This window comes from Grammomys surdaster, unplaced genomic scaffold, assembly GCF_004785775.1.
Source record: "Grammomys surdaster isolate TR1022 unplaced genomic scaffold, NIH_TR_1.0 343, whole genome shotgun sequence".
Taxonomy (NCBI): domain Eukaryota; kingdom Metazoa; phylum Chordata; class Mammalia; order Rodentia; family Muridae; genus Grammomys; species Grammomys surdaster.
Window position 1 is genome coordinate 3,862,875 of NW_021604762.1, and position 7,867 is coordinate 3,870,741.

Below are 7,867 nucleotides of genomic sequence, written 5' to 3' on the forward strand. Positions count from 1 at the left end.
GACACTATTAATGATATTCTGTTATGCTTGCAGACAGGAGCATGTTGTCCTCTGAGAGGCTCCACCCATCAGCTGACTCAGATGGACGCAAACACCCACAGACAAACAGCAGATGGAACTTGGGAACTCTTATGTAAGAATAGGAAGAAGGATTTTTGGGCCCCAAAGGGGATAGGAACGCCACAAGAAGACCAACAGGGTCAACTAACCTGGACCCTTGGGTCTCTCAGAAACTGAATCACTAACCAAAGAATATACACAGACTGGACCTAGGCCTCTCTGCACATATGTAACAGATGTACAGCTTGATCTTCTTGTGGGTCCTGAACAACCGGAACAGATGCTATCCCAAAAGCTGTTGCCTGCATGTGGTATATGTTCTTCTAGCTGGGCTGCTTTGTCTGGCCTCAGTGGGAGATGAAGTGCCTTGCCTCCAAGAGACTTGATGTGCTAGGGTTTGGGGAGGACCTAGGGGGTCCCTACCCACTCAGAGGAGGGGGGAAAGGGTAAGGATCTTAGGAGGTGGTGACTGGGCAGTGAATGGGATATAAAATGAATAAGTAAAAAATGAAATTAAATTAAAAAATAATAGTAGTAATAGTCATACAGTTGTGGCAGAAATATCCCTGACCAAGCTATTTGCAAAGCTATTTGCAATGGGAGGCCTGTGATTGGACAGGAAAAAGGGAGGTGGAGCTAAGTGTAGCAGAGAGCGCCACACACAGAGACACAGGAAGAGAGGAAAAAGGTGAAATGGCAGCACTTACTGGGACTCCTTGAGTGAATCATGCAGAGACAGAGATCGATGCAAAAGCAAGAAGAGTTTATTGTTCCAGCATGCTGGGGTCGTCCTGTATCCAAACGAGGAGGTGATCCTGGGCAGCTCAGTCGGCAAGATTTTATACAGTTTTCAGGGGTAGAATAGAGAAACAGCAACTAGACACAATGTGATTGGCAGAACAGTATGACTTTTAAAGTGATTGGTCCTTAGGTTGATCCGCCCTGAGGAATGTGTCTACTGCTTTGGGGCTTTCTTTATCTGCAGGTGGCCAATGGTGCACTCCCACCCCCCCATGTAGTCTTCCTGAGGGATGTAATTCAGCCTCTCCCTTCTCGAGGGGAGTGGTGCCTACATGCTCTAAGGACTTCTCCCTTCTGGGAAGGGAGGGGGCCTGGTGGAATTTTCCAAAGGCTCTGAGATGACCTCTTCAAGTGGATGTAGACCCTTGTGATTCAAGTAAATGAAAAGATATGAAATCTAATGGTTAGGAATATTGGGATAGCTTTCTAATCTGTGTGGGCATCTTATGTATTGAGATTTTATTGATGTACATAAATCTATTGGTTAACCTTAAGCATCAACAGTTTTGATTTACTGGGTTATTGGAAGGTGAGTCCACTGACAATGGATGGTTATGGCTGAGAAGGACCTAGCGGCTCCAGGGACAAGCAAACCAGAGCTGAAAGCACAGCGACTGGTCACTACAGGGACAAGCTAGAGAGAGTAGCTCAGTGGAACCAGCTCAGGAGTCCCAAGTCCCGTCACAGAGCTCGCCAAGACAAAATGGGCACAGTGCAGGAATATGGCGGCTAGCCAGGAACCAGCTGGATGTTTCCTTTCTAATATCTTTCACTACACACAATAAATAGGAGAAAAAGAAAAGAAAACATAAAAAAGAAGGAAATGAGGCTCAGGCTAGGGATATACCTAGTAGGGTGCTTGCCTAACATGCTGAAGACCCTATTTCTGATCTCCAATACCACATAAACATAACTGTAGCCCTAGCACTTGGGTAGTAGTAGAAGGAGGAGGGAAACTCAAAGTGGGGATGGAAAGATGATTCAGTGCTCAAGAGTGCTGGCTCCTACTCAGTGCAAACTAGAGAACAAAAGATAATGGATTCTCTTTATTTTATTCTTTTTTAAATTTATTTATTTTATGTAAATACACTGTAGCTGTCTTCAGACACACCAGAAGAGGGCATCAGATCTCATTACAGATGGTTGTGAGCCACCATGTGGTTGCTGGGATTTGAACTCATGACCTTTGGAAGACCAGTCAAGTGCTCTTAACTGCTGAGCCATCTCACCAGCCCAATGGATTCTCTTTAATGTGTGGGGGAAAACTAACACCTGTTCCATAATTGTATCTCCAGCACAAATATCTTCTAAAAATATCAGCAAAATATAAAACTAAGTTTGGGAGCTGAGAAGATGTCTTAGAGGATAAGAGCAATAGTTGCTCTTTCAAAGACTTGGGTTCAATTTCCAGCACCCACCCGGCAGTTCACAACTGTCTGTAAGTAACTCCAGTTCCAGATGATCTAAAGCCCTCTTCCAGCCTTTATGGAAACCAGGCGCACACTCTGTGCACAGATAAATATTCAGGCAAAATGCTCAAATACATAAAAATAAATACAATGTTTTTTTAAAAACCTAAGTTTTATGAGACATGTCTATAATTCCAGAGACAGGCAGAAACAGGAGAAATTCCTGGAGGTTGTTAGACAAATAGTTGTTAAGGCCTTGGTAGAATATTAAGACCTAGATAGGATGTTAAGGCCTAGATAACAGTTACCTGGAGAGCCTGTGACTATAAGTGTAGCTGTCCAGTGGCCATGAACTGGGTTTACCTGAAACGGGGTTTGGAAATGAAAAAGAGACAGAGGGGTGAGAGAAACATGAGGCCAATACAAGATTCTGATTAAGGCACAAAGTTTAATATTCAGCACTGTGTATATATTGGGGAAGCCCCACCAAACCCATCCTTTGTTTCAGCTGGATTTTGTTGCAAATCAGACTCAGCAGGCAGTCTCTTCTTCTAAGTTCCCATAGGAAGTTGTAAGTGTAAACAAAGCAGCTGACTTCACCTAGGTGTTAAGGTCCTGTGTGGCAAGCACTCTTCTGTGGCTGAACATGGTACCTTGGGTGTCAGCTCCACATTAGTTCCTTGTGCCTTATGTGACTGCATCCTTTCTTCTGGAAGACCTATGATTCTCTGTTCTATATTCAGCTCTAACACGGGCCTTGGATCCTTTTTCCATAAAGTGGTTTCTTTCCAAATTGCATTAACTTCTACATTTCTGGAAGATGGTGTGTCCATTGATATAACTAAAGGATTGTATCTAATGATTTGGTGATCACGTTCTTTCCTTGAAGAAGCCTTGTTCTTCCTTGTGTATGGGTTTCTTTCCAAAGTGACTCTGCAGGGTTCCTTTCAAGAGGGGGTTAGACACAATCCTCTCTTGGGCCTGAAATTTGGCTCCTACTTTAGAAGAGTCCTTAACTCTAGACTGAGTATTTCACCACTGTAGACATTTTAAACTCTCTTCAAAGGTTCTGGGAATGAAGTAGCTTGGTTAAAGACATCTCTTCCACAAACCATGGTCTTCTGCAATTGCAAGGGTCTGGGTAGGAAAGGGCTCGCTTGTTTGGGCTGTTGGGCTTGTCTACAGCGCTCACTTGCTCCCTGTAACTTGTCCTTTTGCTTAGGGGTTGAGAATGTTGGTGTCCTGGCTCCTTTGCTATCTCCCATTAAGCAATAATCCTTGGCTCTTTGTTTGGGGTGCAAGTTTTTGACTGACCACAAATTGTCTGGCCTCATCTTGTACTCAAGTTTCTGTCTGGTAAAAGTCACAATTCTATGTGCTGCCTGGAATGCCTTCCTTAGGCTGTGAAAAAGCAGTTGGATGAATTTGGGCAGGGAGGATTTCTTAGGTTGTCTCTTGGAAGGAACAGTGCTTGTTTGGGTGGTTTGAATTCTGCTTCTTGGCAGACCCCTCAGTGTTCTAGGACGACTGCCTTTTGTGCTTGTACTGATTTGGTAGAGCCTTGGGTTCTGAGGCTTGATTTAACCCATTTTTCATCCTGATTGCTTTGTCATCAACTCCTCAGATGTCTTCATATCCCTTTCCTGTACTGAGGGTTTTAACTCTTTGGATATGACTCCTTGAGGCTGTAACCCAAGATTCTGCAGAGATTTCTTTTTTTTTTTTTTTTTTTTAATATATTTTTTTTTTTGTATTTTTTTTTATTAATTTCTTTTTTTTTTGAACATGAAATGCTTTTTTATAGCATGTTTTACAAGGGGAGGGGGTAAGAGGGGCCAGGTGGTGGAAAAGTACAAAATCTTCTTGGCCTGTGCCTTGAAACATGTCATGGTCTATATGGTACACTGCCTTGAATTATGATCTACCTGCAGTTCTTCAGAAGATATGGTACACTGCTTGAGTTATGGTCTCCCTGCTATTCTTAAGAAGACATGGTACTCTCTGCAGAGATTTCTTATCTTGCATGGTGCAATGGCACAGTTTCCACACACTGAGACTATGGTTCTGAAGATGATACAAAGTTTCTCCCTTTTTGTAGCTCTGGTCCTGGTGACAACTGGAGGGTCTTCACACACTGTTCTTGTGGCCTGAGGTTAAAATCCCCAGATTTCTTCCCTTGAAATTTTGGCCCTTGAGTCATTTCTGACGGCTTCCCACCTCACAATTTTATGGAGGGTTTCTGGTCTGTCCATTTGACACCTTGAGATGGTGACTCACTATTGGATCTCCAAAATGTCACACCATGGAATGCCTGTTGAGGTATCCACTGAACAGATCTTACACTTTCAGCCTGTGGCTCTTTGTGTAGCTCCTTGGTTGTGATGCCTTGAGGCTGTGGCTCTGAAGTCAAGTTCAAAGTTTTTGGTTCCTCTATTGCTAATGGAGAGCTTTTTATTCCCTGTAATTGTAGCTCAAGATGAAATGCCACAGATTTTTCTCCTTGAATGTTTGACCTGGCAGTCAGTTCAGATGACCTCACACCTCTCCATAGCCTAGGAGGTTTCCTTTGTCTATAACTTCTTGAAATCTTGAAATTGAGACCATGACCAAGAATGTAATTGTGGTATGGTGGTTAATTCCTCAGACTGTATGCTCTGCTGATGTTGTTCTGGGGTCAAATCTGTAGATACCACCATTGGGGTCAGCGGTCCATCTTTTTCCATTTCTAGAATGAGTTTACATTCTGTAACTCTAAGGGTAAGTAAGCTCACTGACTCCATAACCTTAGGTTGTGGGGTTGTGTTTTTCCCCAAATACTCTGCTTCTTGAAGTTTCTGACTAGCTGTCATTACTTTAGATTCTGTTACTTGATGATGTGATGGTCGACCCCATAGGTTCTGTCATTTTGTGACTTTGTCTTGGGCTCACCTCTGAACAGTCTAAGTCTTGGTGCCGTGGGGTGAACTCCGAAGGGTCCATGACCTGATGAGGCAGATTTGGAGTCAATGACACATACTCTGTGCCTTGATGTGGTGTCATCCCTATGGGGTCTCTGACTTGAACCTTGGGCACAGAAGGCAACTCTAGAGATTCTTTGGTTTGAGCCACTGACTGTGCAGTCAAACCAGCTTGTAGTGGTGTGATCACTCCTGTGGGTGACTCCTGTTCCATTGAGTTCACCTTTAGAGCATGTATGGATTTCTCAGATGGTTCTGGAATCACCCTTGATGAATCCAGGACTTTAGGTTTTGTGGCTTGATTCTTTGACACTGAGTCCATGTTTAATGTTTAATGAGGTAAGGGTGACCAGCCCATGAGCACCTGGGATTCCTCTGCACCCTTCACCCCATTGTTGGGTTACAGGCGTGTAGTTCTGTTTAAGGCTTTTATTTGAACTCAGATTCTCCACTTCTTTGGCAGTCCTTTATGGACTGAACCATCTCCCCAGCCCTAAAGACTTTTCTTAATAAAACTCAACTTCATTAAAAACAAAAATTAAACAAAGCAAAGCAGCAGCAACACAGGAAGCGCTGCAAATAGCTAGAGACACAGATGGTCTTAAAGAAATTACAGATTACAGAATTAAATCACCCATTCTCTTCCTCTTCCCTCCCAGGTAGCTCTTTCATTGCTGAGGGTGCAGGCAGTGGCTGAGCAGGAATACACTTAGTAGGGGCAGATCTCTACTTATCCACTAACTTATTTGCAGATTCTGCCACTTGATCTCGTGGCTTTGGACTAATCCCTACAAAGTTTATCATTTGATCCAGTGGTTCTTTTGGAGTGATGCTTGTATTTTCCAGGTTCAGATTCTGAGGTTTTGTTAGCTTAGCTGCTACCCCTCCTGGCTGCCCTGTACCAAAGGTGAGCTCTACAAAGTCAGTATTTCCCACAACTTGATTGGTTTGATTGCATGATAACTCAGAGGATTCTTTTTGCAGCCACAGCATAGAGGCCAAATTTTTAGATTTGGGAATCTGAGTTCCTGGCCCTGGTGTTATTCCTGAAGCAGAATCTGGGACATGACAGAATGGCCTTGGTGTTGATACTACAGATTGTTCCCTTTGAGATCTTTTCTTAGAGCCCACCCCCAGAGGTCCTGAGTCTTGAGGACATGACCTTGGAGAGTTTTCTACAAATCCAGTCTCTCTATTGACTGGCTCTGGAGTCATTCTAAGAAATTCTTAACCTGGCTGTCTTGCTTCACAAGTCAGCTCTATCTTGTCTGCACCATGATTCTTGAAGTTGAGGGTCATTCTATCAGATTCTGTAACTTCCTTGTCTGTAACTTCTTGAAATCTTGACATTGAGACCATGGCCAAGAATGTAACTCAGGAGTTTCTGGGATCTGGTAGCTTTTCTGTAGGTTTGGCTCTGAGGAGTTTGAATCTTGATCACTTAGTTCACCGATTTAGGGACTTAACACCTAGGCTTGATGAGCCTCTCTGAAAACTCCACCACCTGTGGCTCTGGTTTATATGTGGCTTTAGTCGATTTTGTGACTGGATCAATCGTCGGTGGCACTAGGTTTTCAGATTTCATATTTTGCAAAATTGACTTTGGTGGTAACTCCACAGATTTTCCAGGTTCTGGCAGAGACACGGATGACAATTTCACATGTTTTGTGAAACCTTGCCACTTTGGTTCTGAAGTAAATGTCAAAGATTTCCTATTTCCCGCTGTGATTTCAGTGACAAATTTGAAAATTTGACACTAGTCACTAGTTCACATCCAGGGGCTGTGGTTCTGGGGCCATCACTTCTGGGTTTATGGTGGGCACTTCTAATTCAGGTGTTTCGTGAACTTGTTTTTGGAGCCATGTTTGCAGATTTTATAACTTCAAGTGGTACTCAGGGCTGGTCCTGCTAAGAGCTTCCTGGTGGACTGTGGTCCCAATGCCATCATTGGTTTCTCCCCTGAAGGGAACAGTTGGCAATTCAGACTTTGCTGGATTTGGAATCTGTGTCCCCTCAACTGACTCCTTTGGTGATAAACTCTGTGGCCCTGGCTCTGGTTTTGCCTTTTCAGGATCTACCACTCCAATAGATGACTGTTGTACTAAATCCACCAATACATCACTTTGCAACTCTAGTTCTGGATCTATTTGAGTAGACTTTACACTGTGGAGCTGTGGCCCTGGGATCACATCTATAATATGTGGTGTGAGTTCTGTAGTTAACTCTACAGGTTCTACAACTAGTACAGATGGTTCAGAGGTTAATTCTTCACATTTCAATTTTTCTGCCAATGACTCTGATTCCTCAATTTGCACACTTGGTTCTAGAGTCAACCCCTGAGATCCCATTTCTGAATCTGTTCTACAATAGTCCCCTGTGTATCATCAACTTCAGGCAATGTCAATTCGGTGCTTTCTGTGTATTCGTATAGACTTATTGTTGATGGGTTAGTAGCTTCTGAACATGGTTATAGCATCACATGAACAAAGTTCACATCTGGGGGCTATGGTTCTGGGGCCATCACTTCTGGGTTTATGGTGGACACTTCTAATTCTGGTAGCAAATTCACAACATCTTTACTTTCAGATTGTAATCTCATTTACAACTTCGGTCTTAGTTTCAAGAGTCTCTTGGAGTGGT